At 47.4% G+C, this 17575-nt stretch overlaps 1 pseudogene; it reads right to left on the bottom strand.

Annotated features, from left to right (window-relative positions):
• Nucleotides 1–1191: 1191 nt before the first annotated feature.
• The window catches only part of LOC147678780 (uncharacterized), an 80989-nt pseudogene continuing 64605 nt past the window's right edge, over nucleotides 1192–17575 (bottom strand).

Genomic DNA, 17575 nt, shown 5'->3' with positions numbered 1-17575 from the left:
TGGAGCAGCTCATTCCACAGCCGGGACGCTACTGTGCAAAAAGCCCGACCGCCCATCCTGGCTGTCTGGAATCTGGTAGTTGTTGCTAGACTCAGACTAGAGGAGCGAAGAGGCCTAGTGGGCTTGTACCATGTAAATCTTTCCTGCATTGGTAGGGGGCCCATACTGTACAATGCTCTATAGACAATGCACAGTGATTTAAATGTGACCCTGTCCCTCACGGGCAGCCAATGGAGGTCTCTCAGAGCCATTGTGGTAGAGGAGCTACGTGGTCTATTAAGTGCCATCTTGGCCGCAAAGGTCTGGACTCTCTGCAGTCCCTGCAAGATATATGAGGGGGCACCTAAATATAGGGAATTGCAGTAATCCAGTCTGCATAAGATCATACTCCTCACCACCAGGGGCCTGGTCTCGACAGGGAGAAGAGGGAGAATCTGTCTAAGTGCTTTTAGCAGACCACGGCAGACGCTGATAGTTTTGTTAGTTTGCGATACCATTTGAAGATCTTCATCAAACAGTACTCCCAGGTTACGCACTGTCTTAACTGGGAACACATAAATCAGCCCCTGGGGAGAGCCTAAGCTGACACTGTGGCTGCTGATTTAATTTCGCAGTCGAGCAGTAGACTATCTCCGTTTTCCCCTTGTTAAATTGTAGGGAATTTGCATTGAGCCAACCAGAAACCGACACATGCATTCCTGGAATGTGTCCATAGACACTGCACGTTTCCCTTCAAGGGAAAACACCAATTGGGTGTCGTCAGCGTAATTGATCAGGTCGATCCCATAAGATTTTATAATGGGGATCAAAGGCCGCAAATATATGTTAAAAAGGATAGGGCTGATCGCCGAGCCCTGTGGCACTCCATGGTGAACCAGGGATTTAGGAGAAGCATACAGAGTCATGGTCACTACCTGTTGTCTACCTGACAGGTACAATTGTAGCCATGTCAGAGCTTTGCCCTTCACCCCCAGTTTCTCCAGTCTGCCTAGCAGGACTGTGTGGCTTACCGTGTCGAATGCGGCCGACATATCCAACAACACTAGTATTGATGAATTACCATTGCCGGCTCGCATTCGCAGTGTGTCCAGCATGGTAGCCAACGCAGTCTCTGTCCCATGGCCTGGGCTGAACCCAAACTGATCCTTATCCTGTAGGCGCTTAACTTCAAGATAGCTCGACAAAGATCTTTTAACAGCCTTTTCCAAGATTTTTATAGGGTAGGAGGGATATGGGCCTAAAATGAGCTGGGATGGGTGGGTCCAGTGAGGGTTTCTTAAGTAGGGGAGTTACCGTTGCCTGCTTCCATACCTCCGGCACTACTCCTTCCTCCAGTGACTGGCAGCAGATCAGTCGCATCCAGGGAAATAGCTCTGGCCCATACTCCTTCCAGATCTTATGAGGAAGGGGGTCTAAGGGGGAGCCAGAAGATACACTGAGAGCAAGGCAGTTAAAGAGCTCTTCTGTCAGAGGTTGAAAACTCTCAATAGATGATGCTGCCCATGTTTCCTCCTCGACAGTCAAAAGGAGAGTGTCCTGACTGCTGGCCTTACCCTGAGCAAGTCCCCCCAAGATTTTGGCAATCTTTTCTTCAAAGAAGATAGAGATTTCGTCACAGAGCTTTTGTGTCGCACCCACCCTGTTGCTCGTGCAGTCCGGGTTGGAGAGGTCCCTTATAATATTAAAGAGAGTTTTTGTGCTGTTCGGTGATTGAAGTATAGAAGTGGCATAAAAAAGAGCTTTTGATTTGACGATGGCCCCTTTATATTTATTCTGCGCTATCTTTAGCAGTCTCTTATCTGACTCTAGATAGAGCCTTCGCCACTTCCTTTCTGCCGTCTACACTGATTACGTAGTAATGTCAGCTCCTCCCTGAACCAGGGGGCTGATGGTTTCCCTCTATTCCTTATCTTTTTCAAGGGGACAAGTTTATCAAGGGTATCAGTGATATAATTACAATAGGCAAGATAATTCTCACCCACCGAATTACCCGGAGCAAAAGGTGTCTGATTGGTGAAGGTAGGATCCGTTTTATCTTTTGGTAGTTTAGACCAGTCTCTTCCCATTCGGTAGGTTGCAGGACAGGCATTTTTATTTACATGAGTGGATATAGTGATCTTAAAGTGGATTAGGGAGTGGTCAGTCCACCATTGGGGTAGTATGCCAGTCACCTCTGTCTCAGTCTGATTAGCAAACACCAGATCCAGCACATGTCCACCTGAGTAGGTTTCAAAACCAGCTGATCAAGGCCGCAGTTCTCACATATATGTTGTAGGTCCTTCAGATGACTCCCTAGGGTCCCATTGTCCCATAGGTTAACATCACCTAGGAACAGCAGTCTGGAGTGGTTCAAGGCCAGGGCGGCGATAATGTCAAACAACGCCTGATACTGCGTGTCTAGGCCTGGAGGCCTATAGCAAACCATACCGGTTAGCACCCTTCCTTTAGTTTCCTGCAGGGTGAAGCCCAGCAGTTCTATTCCTGCAACCTCATCGATCTGAAGGGGAGCAAAGTTCCACCTCTCCTTAAATATGACTCCGACCCCCCCCTCTTCCCTGGGACCTGGGTTTATGAAACACCTTGTACCCTTCAGGGCAAGCAAAGCCCAACTCAGCAGAGGAGTCGGCACTGGTCCAGGTCTCTGTGATAAAGAGAGCATCCATGGCCCTATCTTCCAACAATCCCGACACCTCCTGACGGTGTTTGACCAGGGATCTACTGTTCATCAGGCCACAGGCCAGGATAGCAGAGGTCTGTGGAGGATCTTTTTGAGGCCCGCCCATTATCCCCTTTCCTAGACTCAGTAGGGCCTCCTTGAGTAGTTTAATTTGGCAGGGATCAAACCGGCAGCATCCCTGGCACTGGGCGCGGTCGGCGCGCGGATGGGCGCAGACAGGCTTATCTTTGGCGCATCTCCGGTGCGTCTCTGCGCGCCTGCATTGCCCTGCTTAAATAGGAAGGCAGTTGCAGGCAAGCGAAACACTAGAGCGCTAACAAAGATGGCGCAGAGGTGAGATGTATTCCCCAACTCCCGCTAAAGCAGCGGAGTGCGTTTGTGAATTCGTTTTTTTATTGTGCGAGTAAGAGGGCGATATCATGAAGTTTCCAGCAGCTAAAAAGGTAAATTTAAAAGTAGTAATTACAAATTCGATGTCCCACCAACTCCCTCGAAGTTATATTCACTTCCTTGTTCCTTGTGGCAGCAGTAATACTTGGTGGGTGTATTACCTGTTTATTTTTCTGGAGTTGCAATCCTTGTTAACTACCTGTGTATTCGTTGCATTGCTTGCTTTACCTCTATAAAAGTTGTATAGTAGGTTTCCCAAGAAATGCGTTTTCCCTATCTTTGTGAGGTACATTTCATTACCCGAGCTATACCGGATCATTAGTCACAACGAATACTCTAGCGAAACAATGGCACGTTTGCTGAGGGAGTGATTGTTGCAGCGGCCAGGAGTCGGAGGCGACAGGCGGCGGTTGGCCATTGAATTGCTGCGGCAAGCCTCGCATGTAAGTGACAGTGCCACTGTGAGACTCAGTGCCAGCCGAGTGTTTGCTTTTTACCTGCAGCTGATTGCGGGTCGGTGCCTGGCATGGATTCTCGTTTTCTGTTCTACATGAACGATAAATATAAAATGAGACTTCTGTACACTGTGTTGAAGTAAAACTGTAGTCCTATTTTTGGGAAATGTCCCTTTTTTTGCCTTAAAAATCTGGTCACCCAATGTCATTGCTTCTTTTTGCTCGCGAGAAAGTGTCACTCAGTCATTGAAATGTCACTCGTTGTAACACAGAAATTATAAAATTGTCACACTTAGCAATCTGAAACCTTGGCAGCTACGAGAAAATGTTGTTGTTAAAGGAAAGGAAAGATGTGACTTTCACCTAGATGTGATGAAAAGTCAGCTTGAAAGAACTGGGAAATACTCAGGGTTGTACAAACAGGCATGCCCTTCCTCATTTGAAGGAACAAATGTCTACTGTGAGCCCCTCAGAGCAAGATTTGTGTGAGTCGTCCAAATATGAAGCAAATTTCAATAATCTTAATGGAAGCAAGTGTTCGAGCTGGCAGCAGTCATCTTGTGGCAGGAGAGTATGTGGGAGATGTTTCAATCTTATGGTTTGCTCCGGAGAGGAAGTATGTCTTGAATGGTCACATACTAAAAGGGTCTTTGGGCTGAACTGAGCCAAATATATCCCAAAACACAGGTACGTGTCTGTGTGCGCACACGACTATAGCATCACAATCTTTGTGTGCTCGAAGTTTTTAGCAGTTCCTTTTCCTGGCTGCGAGGGGAAGTGGATAACAAAGGATTGTGTGAACGTGTTTGTGATTCAGTAAGAAAAGAGAGTAATGCAATTATATTAAGCACTGGCAATGCCAAAAGGCCTGGCTTTGGCCAGCTGGTGCAATGGTTAGTTTTGTAAAACAATTATTATAAGCCTGTGTGTGTGACACTGACACACTGTATGTGTGAGACACTGTGTTTGAGATACTCACTCTACTACTCACTCTACTACTCTCTACTACTCACTCTCTACTACTCACTCTCTACTACCTCTCTACTACTCACTCTACTACTCACTCTCTACTGCTCTACTACTCTACTCTCTCTTTACTACTCTCTACTACTCACTCTCTACTAATCACTCTCTACTACTCTCTACTACTCACTCACTCTACTGCTCACTCTCTACCAGCTATGAGCGGTAGCTATCAGGAATCTTTCTTTTCCGTACCGGACCTCTAAATCATACGATTACGTCCCCCTCCTTGAGCTCACTAGACTTTACGATCACGCTATCTATCGGCGTTTGGGAAATTTGCATCACGCCTGAGATCGAACCCCACTGCCTTCAATAATATTTTGGCTAGATTTTTCTACGGCACACACTCCTTTGAAGCATTTCTTCTAACTCCACCGTCCCTTTTGGCAACAGCCCTTGCCACGGGCAGATTGCTGCCATCTTGAAGCAAGGAGGGCTGTTTCCATTTTTGATCCAGTGCTGTCCCCCACGTACTGATATTACTAACTTTGCAGTTGAGATCTACTCTGCCTCTGGCAGAACCCACATATTGCTTTGTGATCCACAGTTTAGAAAGCCCCTCCTGTGAGCGAGCCCTTCGAAAGATCCGTTGCCCCATCCCCCACCACTTCTGTCCTGATGAAGACCCTCTAGCAAGGCTTATACCACGCCTGCATTTCACCTGGGTCGAAACGTCGACACTCCTTCCTGTGGTCAGCCTCTGTCATCATTCATTATTACTGATTTCCTTTGAGGCATGATTGTCTAAAATTATTGATTAATTTATTGTTCCATTGTGTTTTTTCTTATCAATTTTGTTATATTTTGGTCTTTATGACCTTTTGTTTAGTTCTCATCTTTCACTTTCCCAGCACTACCCTTCCCTATTTCATTCTTAGGGGCACTATATGTGATTTAACCTGTACTAATTTTTATGAATGATTCTTATATAATACACGTTGTGATTAAAAACAATGCTGTTATAATTACTTGTGTATGTTTCTACTCTTGTTGCGATTTTGTTTATTGCTTGTTTGTCTGGAACCACTTTGTTTGTACCAATACTTTGCCCAGGTCCCATTGACTCCTTGGGTTAACCCGTGTTTGTGTAACACTCTCTACTACTCACTCTACTGCTGCTCTACTACTCTACTCTCTCTCTACTACTCTATACTACTCACTCTCTACTACTCATTCTACTACTCTCTACTACTCACTCTCTACTACTCTCTACTACCTTTCTACTCATTCTCTACTACTCACTCTACTACTCTCTCTCTACTACTCTACTCTCTCTCTACTACTCTCTACTACTCATTCTACTACTTTCTACTACTCACTCTCTACTACTCTCTACTACCTTTCTACTCATTCTATACTACTCACTCTACTACTCTCTCTCTCTACTCTACTCTCTCTCTGCTACTCTCTACTCATTCTCTACTACTCTCTACTCCTCACTCTCTACTACTCTCTCCTCCTGTGTGTGGCTGTGTGTGTGTGTCTGTGTGTGTGTGGCTGTGTAAGTGTGGCTCTCTGTATGTGTGTGTGTGGCTCTCTAGTGTGTGTGTGGCTCTGTGTGTGTGTGTGGCTGTGTGGGTGTGGCTCTCTTTATGTGTGTGTGTGTGGCTCTGTGTGTGTGGCTGTGTGTGTGGCTGCGTGTGTGGCTGCGTGTGTGGCTGTGTGTGTGTGTGTGTGTGTGTGGGTCTGTGTGTGTGTGTGTGCGGCTCTCTGTATGTGTGTGTGGCTGTGTGTGTGTGTCTGTGTGTGTGTGTGGCTCTGTTTGGGTCTGTGTGTGTGTGTGTGGCTCTCTGTATATGTGTGTGGCTGTGTGTGTGTGTGTCTGTCTGTCTGTGTGTGGCTGTGTAAGTGTGGCTCTCTGTATGTGTGTGTGGCTGTGTGTGTGTGGCTCTCTAGTGTGTGTGTGGCTCTGTGTGTGTGTGTGTGGCTGTGGCCCCCTTTATGTGTGTGTGTGTGGCTCTGTGTGTGTGTGTGTGTGATGTTCTCTGTATGTGTGTGTGTGGGAGAGACAGTAGTGTGAGAGAGACAACAGTGTGAGTGTTCTAGGGAGAGCATGGTGTGTGGGAGAGCATGGTGTGTGAGAGATAGCAGTGTGTGAGAGACAGTAGTGTGAGAAACCTTTTATTTGTTTTGGTTTTTGAAACATAAATAAATCGCATTGTTATTTGCAATATCAATAGCTCAAACTCGCTTAAATACGCGACCTATGCAATAGGTCTCGCATTTGCGAGAGATTAAGCTATTGGCATAGTAAATGACAATGCCATTTATTTATCTGTTTTCAAAGCCAACACATAAATAAACAATGCCAATAGCTCTAACTTTTGCAAAGGCGAGACCGTTGCATTGTAAATGCTTGTTACTTTAAAGCATTGCATTTAAGGAATCTCAATTCACGATTCCTTAAATGCAATGGCAATTTAAGTTACCACAATTTAGAGATTACTTAAATTGTGATTTTTGCATTTGGGATGATGCATCCCAAATGCAAAAATACCGGTCGCAAAGGGGCAGATTCTGAGAATCTGACTGTTTGCGACCGGTCTTTGCTTTGACTCATGTGGGCCTTAGTATCTTAACACCTAGGCATTATCCCACTACATGAGTAATTATTCAACACCCTCTTGTCGGGTGTGCTCCACTCCTGGTCGTGTGTACGGCAGGAGCGGAGCAGCGCCTGAATAAGCCGGCTGACGAGGGCGTTCTAGTTGCTGCATGCATCTCTTCCACCCTGTATCCACTCTCCTATGCTTCTGAGTCGCGTTCCCGTTGCGTCCTCCCTCCTCGTCGGGCTGTTAGCGGCTCCTTTCCCTTCTCATTGACCTCCTTGTTCATTCTTTCCGAATAGAATACAACTGCAAAAAGAAAAGAACAAACAAGATCCTTTAAGCTCCCCCACCTCTCAGGCGGTAAGGTGCTTTGCGCTGCTTTCAGAGCCTCGTTGCCTATACTTGTCTGTCATTGTTCTCAGCTTGTTGGAGGTTCCATTTCGACTGTGCCAGCCTTTTCTTTACCTATTAAATAAGGAAGGAGAATGCTCATAAATCAATCAGGTGTTTGTTAAGCGCGACTACTCACCCTTAAGGATCTCAAGGCGCTGGGGAAGGAGGGGGTCGCAGGTTCCAGTCCAGTCCATCGGGAGGGGGTCTTTGCTTTAGAGATTCTTTAATCGCATGAGACTGCAGTGCATCCTGATTTGTAGCCAACACTCATGTTTGTGCTCTAGTTTTGTGTTTACTGTTAGGATTACACTATAGCCTTATAACCCGCCGTAGGGGGCTATAACGGCTATTAAAGGCCCTCTCCAGCGTTAAAGGCCCGAGCCGAAGGCGAGGGACTTTAACAAGGGGCGGGACTTTAATAGCCGGTATAGCCCAGCAACGAAGGGCTATAAGGCTATTAGAACATTCTGCCACTAGAGGGCAGAATGTTCTAACAAATAAAACAAAGGCTTCAGTGAACGCGAGGGGATTGGAATCCCCTCAGGCTCCCTGAAGCCTTTGCTCACAGCCAGAGCTGAGAACAAAGAAGCATTGTAATGTTGGAGCTCCGGGCTTATACCAGCCATTATAAGCCCAGAGCACTCCATTGTTTTCAGAGGTCCTTCCAACATTCCAATGTTCTAATTGTTTCTTATATTCCACTTTTAGAAATTGCTTATGCTTTTGGGCTTTACTGATATGCGGGGCACATAATGTTTTTAGGAGGGTTGGGTGTTTATTCATTCATTCCCTATTAGAGCTATTCCAATATCCATATGTTCCCAATGCCTCTGTCTTCTCTGTTTATGTTTCTACAGATAGTATACAAAACCTGTGTACGCAGTCATTCCTTTATTTTTGCAAGAGGTGAATTGCACAGGTGGTTAATGCATGAAGAAATGTATATATAGCAGAGTACACTGGTCTTGCCCACAAATAGGAAGGTTTAACACCTACTGATGTCTTTTCTTCCTTCTTCATATACAGGGAAAGTACAGAGATGCCTGGGCCCTTACTTACCTCTCTGAGTCGGCTCCGTGGGATCAGGGTTATCACTCTCTCCCTTTTTTTTTCTCCCTCCTCTCCCCAGGACATGCTTTGACATTTTGGGGCAGTCTTGGTGGTGCAGGGAAGTTGGAACCTCACATTTTGTGTTTCTTATCTCTCCTGTGGAAACACAGGTGAGAATTGACACCTCTATGCTACTGTCAACCAGAGATGTTAGAAAAGAATATAGCACATTAACAATAAAGTCTTATGTGAATGAATAGACCTCAGTTTGCCAGCAGAAGAAAACCAAACATGTTACAAGTTGTAGCTGAAATGGGGAAGGCTCTATGTGAGCAAACAAAATAAACAGTGAAAAATAACTCCGGACAAGGCCTGGGCGGTGAACTCCGCTTCGCGATAGGCTGGGGTGTTTTTTCCGAGCTCGCGATCGTGAACGGTAAGTTCGGGAAGGCGAGCTGCTGCTCGGGTAGAATTTCTACCCTAGTGGCAGAAATACCAGCACTAACTGCAATTCGCACTGCACTCTGCCACTTGCGGAACTTCGCTGAGTTTTTTTGTAACTTCGCGGAGCAAAACTCTGCGAACTACGCCCAGGCCTGCTCCAGACATTACAGCTTGACTATGTCCTGCGAAGCTTGTGAGGAGAAGATATGCACCTGGGGATGGGACACTGAATGAGTGACAGAGGCGACTCCATCTTAAACAAGATGATGAGTTATACAGAAATGTGGCATAGTTAATAATCATTAAGAAAATGCACTTTTACACGTCATAGAACATGTTTCAAAACCAATCATTTTACGTTAGTCTGTGCTTGTAAAGTGGTGCATTTATATGCAAAGCTAAGACTCCAAATGATGCTGAAAAATATAACCTCAAACAAAAATCTAAAACACCCCTGGTCACGCAGCGCGACCCCTTTTTAGGGCAGGCTTGACCGCGCAGCAGTGGCCATACGTAATGTGATCAACCTAAAAAGGAGCTTTCAGGAGTAGTACAGAGGTGGGCTTTGGCTCCGCCCACATGATGATGAACTGCAGGACATGCTTTGATTGGGCAGAAGTTGAAGCTTGCACAGAAACAGTGCTGACCCTCCAAGAGCTGTGATAATGCCTTTATCAAGTTGGGTGACCAGCGCTCTACATCAAGAGTAGCTATTGTGGTACCACAGAGCCTGGCCTTTGGGTTACACACAACCCTCTGCGATGCAGCGTGACTGCTTGATGATTGGATAATGATGGTGTGTGTCCTTCTGTGGCAGCCTCTGCAGATGGGAGGAGGGCGTCAGGAAGAATGTTGAACTGTATCGCAGTCCAAGCCACCACCCCCTTCCCTTTTCATCAACTTCAGATACACATTAACATGGTTCTTCTTGAGAAAACAGTGCTTTTCTTTATAATTTCTAGATTTAACATTTATAGGCTGAAGTTATTATTTTTAAGCTGTTTGGGATCCAAACATTAATTTAAATATTAATTAAAATGTGTTATATATTTTTTTTATTACCTAACTAATATATTTAACTCACTTCGCATGTAATATTTTCTTATAGTAAATTACATTTATTTAATATACTGTCAATTTAAATTACCCTTCCCTGAATCTTTTAAACCTCTTACTGCACCTTAACGCTACCATTCCCTAAACCTAAAAACTACTTACTACCCTTAATGCTACATTTTCTTGAAACCCAAAAAGGCCTTATTATTGCTTAACACTACCTCTCCCTGAAACCTAAGCCCTCCTTCCTACACTTTACCACTACACATCTGTAACACCCTAAATATCCCTTGCTACCTCTTAATGCTACCGTTCCATGAACGCTAAAAACCCTCACTACTGCTTAACTTTACCCTTCCACGAAGCCTAGAAACCTCTAACTATCCCTTACGGTACCCATCCCGAACCTTAAAAAACCCAACTACCTCTTAAAGCTACCCTGCTACCCTTCCCTAAGCTCTAAAACTCCCTTGCTACCACTTAACACTACTCTACCTTGACCCTAAAATCCTTACTACCCCCTAATGCTAACCATCCCTTCACCCTAAAACTCCTTACTACCTTGTAACGCTACCCTCCATGAACCCTAAAAACCCATAGTATCCCCTTACTACCACCATAAGCCCTGAAATTCCTTACTATCAATTAACACTACCTGCTCATAACTGTTACAAAACCGTACTACCCCTTAATCATATCCATGTGTGAAGTCTAAAAACCCCTTACCATCTCTTACAGCTACCTATACCTAAACCCTACAAACTCGTACGACCTCTTAACACTACCCATCCTTAAACCCTAAAAAATCCTTACCAGACGTTAACGCTACCCTTCCCTGAAAACCCCTTACTACCCCTTAACGTTACCCGTCATTGAACTCTAACAAAAACCCTGTTACAACCCCTTATGGCTACCCTACCCTTAACCCTGTAAATGTGTGGGTGTACTTGTAAAGCGCACTTCGACTCCATGGAGTATCCTGGCGCTGAAGACCGCTGGGGAACCCGTCCTGGTTTTCCCTGTGAGATGGTCCCTTTCTGGGTATCTCCAAGGTGAAACCAGGCATCCCCGGCGTCTGTGGGGGGCCGTTGTAGAGATGAGGCAATCTAATGCCCAGAGTTGCCGAGTGTGTTCCCTGGTCAGAGTAGGCACCGAGGCGAGAATTATCGAGTCTGTTTGACCCTAAAGATCCCTCACTACCCCTTAATGCTACCATTTCCTGAACCCTATGAGTCTCTCACTTCCCCTTAGCGCTACCTTTCCTGAATTATAAAAACGTCTTACTACCTCCTAATGCTACCCTGAAAGCCCTTACTACTCGTTAATAATACTCTTCCCTGAACCCCCAAAATATTACTACCTCATAAAGCTACCAATCCCTGAACACTAAGAAACCCTTGCTACCCCTTAAAACTACCCTGCTGTGAACCTAAAAACATCAATACATTAATGCTGCCATCACTGAACCCTAAAAAATCTTACCGCCCCTGAAGGCTACCCATTCCTGAAACCTAGAACCCCCTTACTACCCATTACAACTGCCCTTTCCTAAACCCTACAAATGCTTACCACCCCTTATTGCTAGCCTCCCATAATCCCTAAAACCCCTTACTATCCTTACTGATACCCTTGCATAAACCCTGGGAATCTATGCTACCCTTTAACGCTACCCTTCCCTGAGCTGGGCAAACGTAATATCCCTTAAAATCTCGTATTACCCCTTAATGCTACTGCTCTGTGAAGCATAAAGACCCTTACTATCTCTTATCGCTAGCTATCACTGAACCCTAAAAATCTTACTACCCCTTAATGCTACTCTTCACTAAACCTTAACAAAACTCACTATCTTTTGTTGCTACCCATCCTTGCACCCGACATACCCTTTGCTACCCGTTACCAATGCCCTTCCCCAAATCTGATCAACCCACACTGCTTTAACGCTAACCATCCTAAACCCAATGAACCCTTACTTAACGCTACCCATGTGTGAACCTTAAAAAAGATATACTACCCTTTAAAGGTACCCTTCCATAGACCCTAAAAACCCTTCCTACCCTTTAACAATATCCTTCCTTGGACCGCACAAACCCGTTAACGCTGCCTGTTCCCTGAACCTCTTACTATCCCTCAATGCTACCCATCCCTGAACCCTAAAAGCCCTATCTATGCTACCCTCCCTTGAACTCTAAAATCCCACTGATATCCCTTAATAGCCCCCCATCCCTGAAACTGGAAAAGCTCTAACTACCCCTTCACGCTACCCTTCCCTGAACCCTAAAAATGTATTGAAAGCCACTCGCCTCAAATTTGACTTATTTTTGATAGCTTCCAAGATATTCAAGATATTCTAAATGACCCGAAAGTAGTAGGTCCATATATTAGTCCACGACAATTCTATATTTTCGGAATGTTGGCCTACCTAGCTGAGGATAACTTTTCTTTTTAGGTCTGGCTTGACAGTACACCTCTCTGGAATCTTTGAAATAGGCATATGGTGGGCTTTGGCTTGGCTCCGCCCAGGATTCCGACCCTTTCACCTCATGCTATCAGCTGGTGATGTATCATTCCGCCGTCCAGAAAGTGCTTCCGTTACATGCATGGGGGAGGGGGGCGGTATTCTATCTGAAAAAGAGACTCCCCTGTGCCGCGGTACATTCTGGTCTGTTTCTCCTTTATGAATCATACCTGCCAGCATGAAGAACAATCTCACAGTGTGACAAGGGGGCGGGACCTTGAAGGGGGGTGGCCTAGTGCAGAGAAGTACCCTAGCCCCCCCCCCCCCCCCCCTCCCCATGTCATTGGGTGTTTTCACACCCCTTTAAGGAACTCAGTTCGAAACCTCTCGAGAACGAGCTGGAAAACTCCTATTTCCAGTGGTCTGGAGCTCAGTCCCTGCCACCGTGTGATACCAGCTCCTCACCGTGTGACAGTCTGATGGCAGCCGATATCCTGGGTCACACTGTGGCATCGTGTGACTTGGCCGGTGTGATGTTTACGAAACAGAAGGCAGTATTTTTGCTACTTTTTCCAGGTATTGACAAAAACAGACCGGATTGAATGTGTGTGCGTCCATTGTGTGTGAATGCCTGTGGAATGTTACACCCAGATCTACTGCCTTTGACAATGCTTGTTTGGATAGGGCTTGCATTTTCGGTTTTGATGACAGCGAGGACCCAATCTCCGTGAGAAATCATGGAATCAGGGAGGGGTTCAAAAGTCGAAGATTTGTTTTAAACAAGACCTGCCTATCCTTTGATTCATTGACCTCCCCCCCCCCCCCGACCCCCCCCACCACCCGCCCTGTCCCCAACCCCCCAGAGACAGACGGACTTACCCGTCAGCAAGCCTCCCCCCCCCCCCCCACCCCGAAAAAATACTTCCATGGGCTTCCCTCAACCATACGAAGACACCGACCTTAGACTTCAATGTAACTGCACGTAGCGCCTTTGCACCTAAGCGCTATACAACGTTTGGCGCTTTGATCTCTGACACGGAGTCCTAAGCCTGCTAACACCTCTCACAGTGAGCCTTAAGTGCTTGACTCTTGAGCCCTGTGAGTGCCAAGATCACACAGTGAGTCCTGGTTCACGTCTCACAGTGAGTCCTGGTTCACCTCTCACAGTGAGTCCTGGTTCACCTCGCACAGTGAGTCCTGGTTCACCTCTCACAGTGAGCCTTAAGTGTTTGACTCTGATGCCTCAGAGGGTCAAAGATCACACAGTGAGTCCTGGTTCACCTCACACAGTGAGTCCTGGTTCACCTCACACAGTGAGTCCTGGTTCACCTAACACAGTGAGTGCTGGTTCACCTCTCTCAGTAAGTCCTGGTTCACCTCACAGTGAGTCCTGGTTCACCTCTCTCAGTGAGTCCTGGGTCACCTCTCGCAGTGAGTCCTGGTTCACCTCACACAGTGAGTCCTGGTTCACCTCTCACAGTGAGTCCTGGGTCACCTCTCTCAGTAAGTCCTGGGTCACCTCACACAGTGAGTCCTGGTTCACCTCTCTCAGTGAGTCCTGGTTCACCTCACACAGTGAGTCCTGGTTCACCTCTCACAGTGAGTCCTGGGTCACCTCTCACAGTGAGCCTTAAGTGCTTGACTCTGATGCCCTGAGAGAACAAAGATCACACAGTTAGTCCTGGTTCACCGCTCTCAGTGAGTGCTGGTTCACCTCTCTCAGTATGTCCTGGTTCACCTCACACAGTGAGTCCTGGTTCACCTCTCTCAGTGAGTCCTGGTTCACCTCACACAGTGAGTCCTGGTTCACCTCTCACAGTGAGTCCTGGGTCACCTCTCACAGTGAGCCTTAAGTGCTTGACTCTGATGCCCTGAGAGAACAAAGATCACACAGTTAGTCCTGGTTCACCTCTCTCAGTGAGTCCTGGTTCACCTCTCGCAGTGAGTCCTGGTTCACCTCACACAGTGAGTCCTGGTTCACCTCTCACAGTGAGTCCTGGTTCACTTCTCGCAGTGAGCCTTACGTGCTTGACTCTGAGGGCATAAGAGAGCCAAGATCACACAGTGAGTCCTGGTTCACCTCACACAGTGAGTCCTGGTTCACCTCACACAGTGAGTCCTGGTTCACCTCACACAGTGAGTCCTGGTTCACCTCTCACAGTGAGTCCTGGTTCACCTCTCACAGTGAGCCTTAAGTGCTTGACTCTGATGCCCTGAGAGAACAAAGATCACACAGTGAGTCCTGGTTCACCTCTCTCAGTGAGTCCTGGCTCACCTCACACAGTGAGTCCTGGTTCACCTCTCACAGTGAGTCCTGGTTCACCTCTCACAGTGAGTCCTGGTTCACCTCTCGCAGTGAGCCTTACGTGCTTGCCTCTGAGGGCCTAAGAGAGCAAAGATCACACAGTGAGTCCTGGTTCACCTCTCACAGTGAGTCCTGGTTCACCTCTCTCAGTGAGTCCTGGTTCACCTCACACAGTGAGTCCTGGTTCACCTCTCACAGTGAGTCCTGGGTCACCTCTCACAGTGAGCCTTAAGTGCTTGACTCTGATGCCCTGAGAGAACAAAGATCACACAGTGAGTCCTGGTTCACCTCTCTCAGTGAGTCCTGGTTCACCTCTCGCAGTGAGTCCTGGTTCACCTCTCGCAGTGAGTCCTGGTTCACCTCTCACAGTGAGTCCTGGTTCACCTCTCACAGTGAGTCCTGGTTCACTTCTCGCAGTGAGCCTTACGTGCTTGACTCTGAGGGAATAAGAGAGCCAACTTCACACAGTGAGTCCTGGTTCACCTCACACAGTGAGTCCTGGTTCACCTCACACAGTGAGTCCTGGTTCACCTCACACAGTGAGTCCTGGTTCACCTCTCACAGTGAGTCCTGGTTCACCTCTCACAGTGAGTCCTGGGTCACCTCTCACAGTGAGCCTTAAGTGCTTGACTCTGATGCCCTGAGAGAACAAAGATCACACAGTGAGTCCTGGTTCACCTCTCTCAGTGAGTCCTGGTTCACCTCACACAGTGAGTCCTGGTTCACCTCACACAGTGAGTCCTGGTTCATCTCTCTCAGTGAGTCCTGGGTCACCTCTCGCAGTGAGTCCTGGTTCACCTCACACAGTGAGTCCTGGTTCACCTCTCACAGTGAGTCCTGGGTCACCTCTCTCAGTAAGTCCTGGGTCACCTCACACAGTGAGTCCTGGTTCACCTCTCTCAGTGAGTCCTGGTTCACCTCACACAGTGAGTCCTGGTTCACCTCTCACAGTGAGTCCTGGGTCACCTCTCACAGTGAGCCTTAAGTGCTTGACTCTGATGCCCTGAGAGAACAAAGATCACACAGTTAGTCCTGGTTCACCGCTCTCAGTGAGTGCTGGTTCACCTCTCTCAGTATGTCCTGGTTCACCTCACACAGTGAGTCCTGGTTCACCTCTCTCAGTGAGTCCTGGTTCACCTCACACAGTGAGTCCTGGTTCACCTCTCACAGTGAGTCCTGGGTCACCTCTCACAGTGAGCCTTAAGTGCTTGACTCTGATGCCCTGAGAGAACAAAGATCACACAGTTAGTCCTGGTTCACCTCTCTCAGTGAGTCCTGGTTCACCTCTCGCAGTGAGTCCTGGTTCACCTCACACAGTGAGTCCTGGTTCACCTCTCACAGTGAGTCCTGGTTCACTTCTCGCAGTGAGCCTTACGTGCTTGACTCTGAGGGCATAAGAGAGCCAAGATCACACAGTGAGTCCTGGTTCACCTCACACAGTGAGTCCTGGTTCACCTCACACAGTGAGTCCTGGTTCACCTCACACAGTGAGTCCTGGTTCACCTCTCACAGTGAGTCCTGGTTCACCTCTCACAGTGAGTCCTGGGTCACCTCTCACAGTGAGCCTTAAGTGCTTGACTCTGATGCCCTGAGAGAACAAAGATCACACAGTGAGTCCTGGTTCACCTCTCTCAGTGAGTCCTGGCTCACCTCACACAGTGAGTCCTGGTTCACCTCTCACAGTGAGTCCTGGTTCACCTCTCACAGTGAGTCCTGGTTCACCTCTCGCAGTGAGCCTTACGTGCTTGCCTCTGAGGGCCTAAGAGAGCAAAGATCACACAGTGAGTCCTGGTTCACCTCTCACAGTGAGTCCTGGTTCACCTCTCTCAGTGAGTCCTGGTTCACCTCACACAGTGAGTCCTGGTTCACCTCTCACAGTGAGTCCTGGGTCACCTCTCACAGTGAGCCTTAAGTGCTTGACTCTGATGCCCTGAGAGAACAAAGATCACACAGTGAGTCCTGGTTCACCTCTCTCAGTGAGTCCTGGTTCACCTCTCGCAGTGAGTCCTGGTTCACCTCTCGCAGTGAGTCCTGGTTCACCTCTCACAGTGAGTCCTGGTTCACCTCTCACAGTGAGTCCTGGTTCACTTCTCGCAGTGAGCCTTACGTGCTTGACTCTGAGGGCATAAGAGAGCCAACTTCACACAGTGAGTCCTGGTTCACCTCACACAGTGAGTCCTGGTTCACCTCACACAGTGAGTCCTGGTTCACCTCACACAGTGAGTCCTGGTTCACCTCTCACAGTGAGTCCTGGTTCACCTCTCACAGTGAGTCCTGGGTCACCTCTCACAGTGAGCCTTAAGTGCTTGACTCTGATGCCCTGAGAGAACAAAGATCACACAGTGAGTCCTGGTTCACCTCTCTCAGTGAGTCCTGGTTCACCTCACACAGTGAGTCCTGGTTCACCTCACACAGTGAGTCCTGGTTCACCTCTCACAGTGAGTCCTGGTTCACTTTCTCATCCCTTTTACGTGGCAAATTAGCAAAATCTCCGGCCACTTGCAAACTCTAAGAGAACGTGACAGACTATGGTCCAGAATACCTCTTGAAGACTGGACACAGGAGTTGACACGATCTACCCCTTCTGCAGACCCTCACCCTGTGTTAGCCAATGATAACTTTACCAATTGGATTACCTCCACCTTGGATATAATCGCCCCTAAGATAGACTTAAAGAAAAAAAGTACCACCTTTAAATCACCATGGTACTCACAGGAACTCAGGAACTGTAGGAGAGTAGGGTCTGCTATCCTATGGTCACCCCAAATTTTTGCT

This window comes from Lissotriton vulgaris, chromosome 12 (genome assembly GCF_964263255.1).
Source record: "Lissotriton vulgaris chromosome 12, aLisVul1.2, whole genome shotgun sequence".
Taxonomy (NCBI): Eukaryota; Metazoa; Chordata; class Amphibia; order Caudata; family Salamandridae; genus Lissotriton; species Lissotriton vulgaris.
The sequence above is the reverse complement of the archived record's forward strand: the minus strand, read 5'-3'. Positions and strand labels throughout refer to the sequence as shown.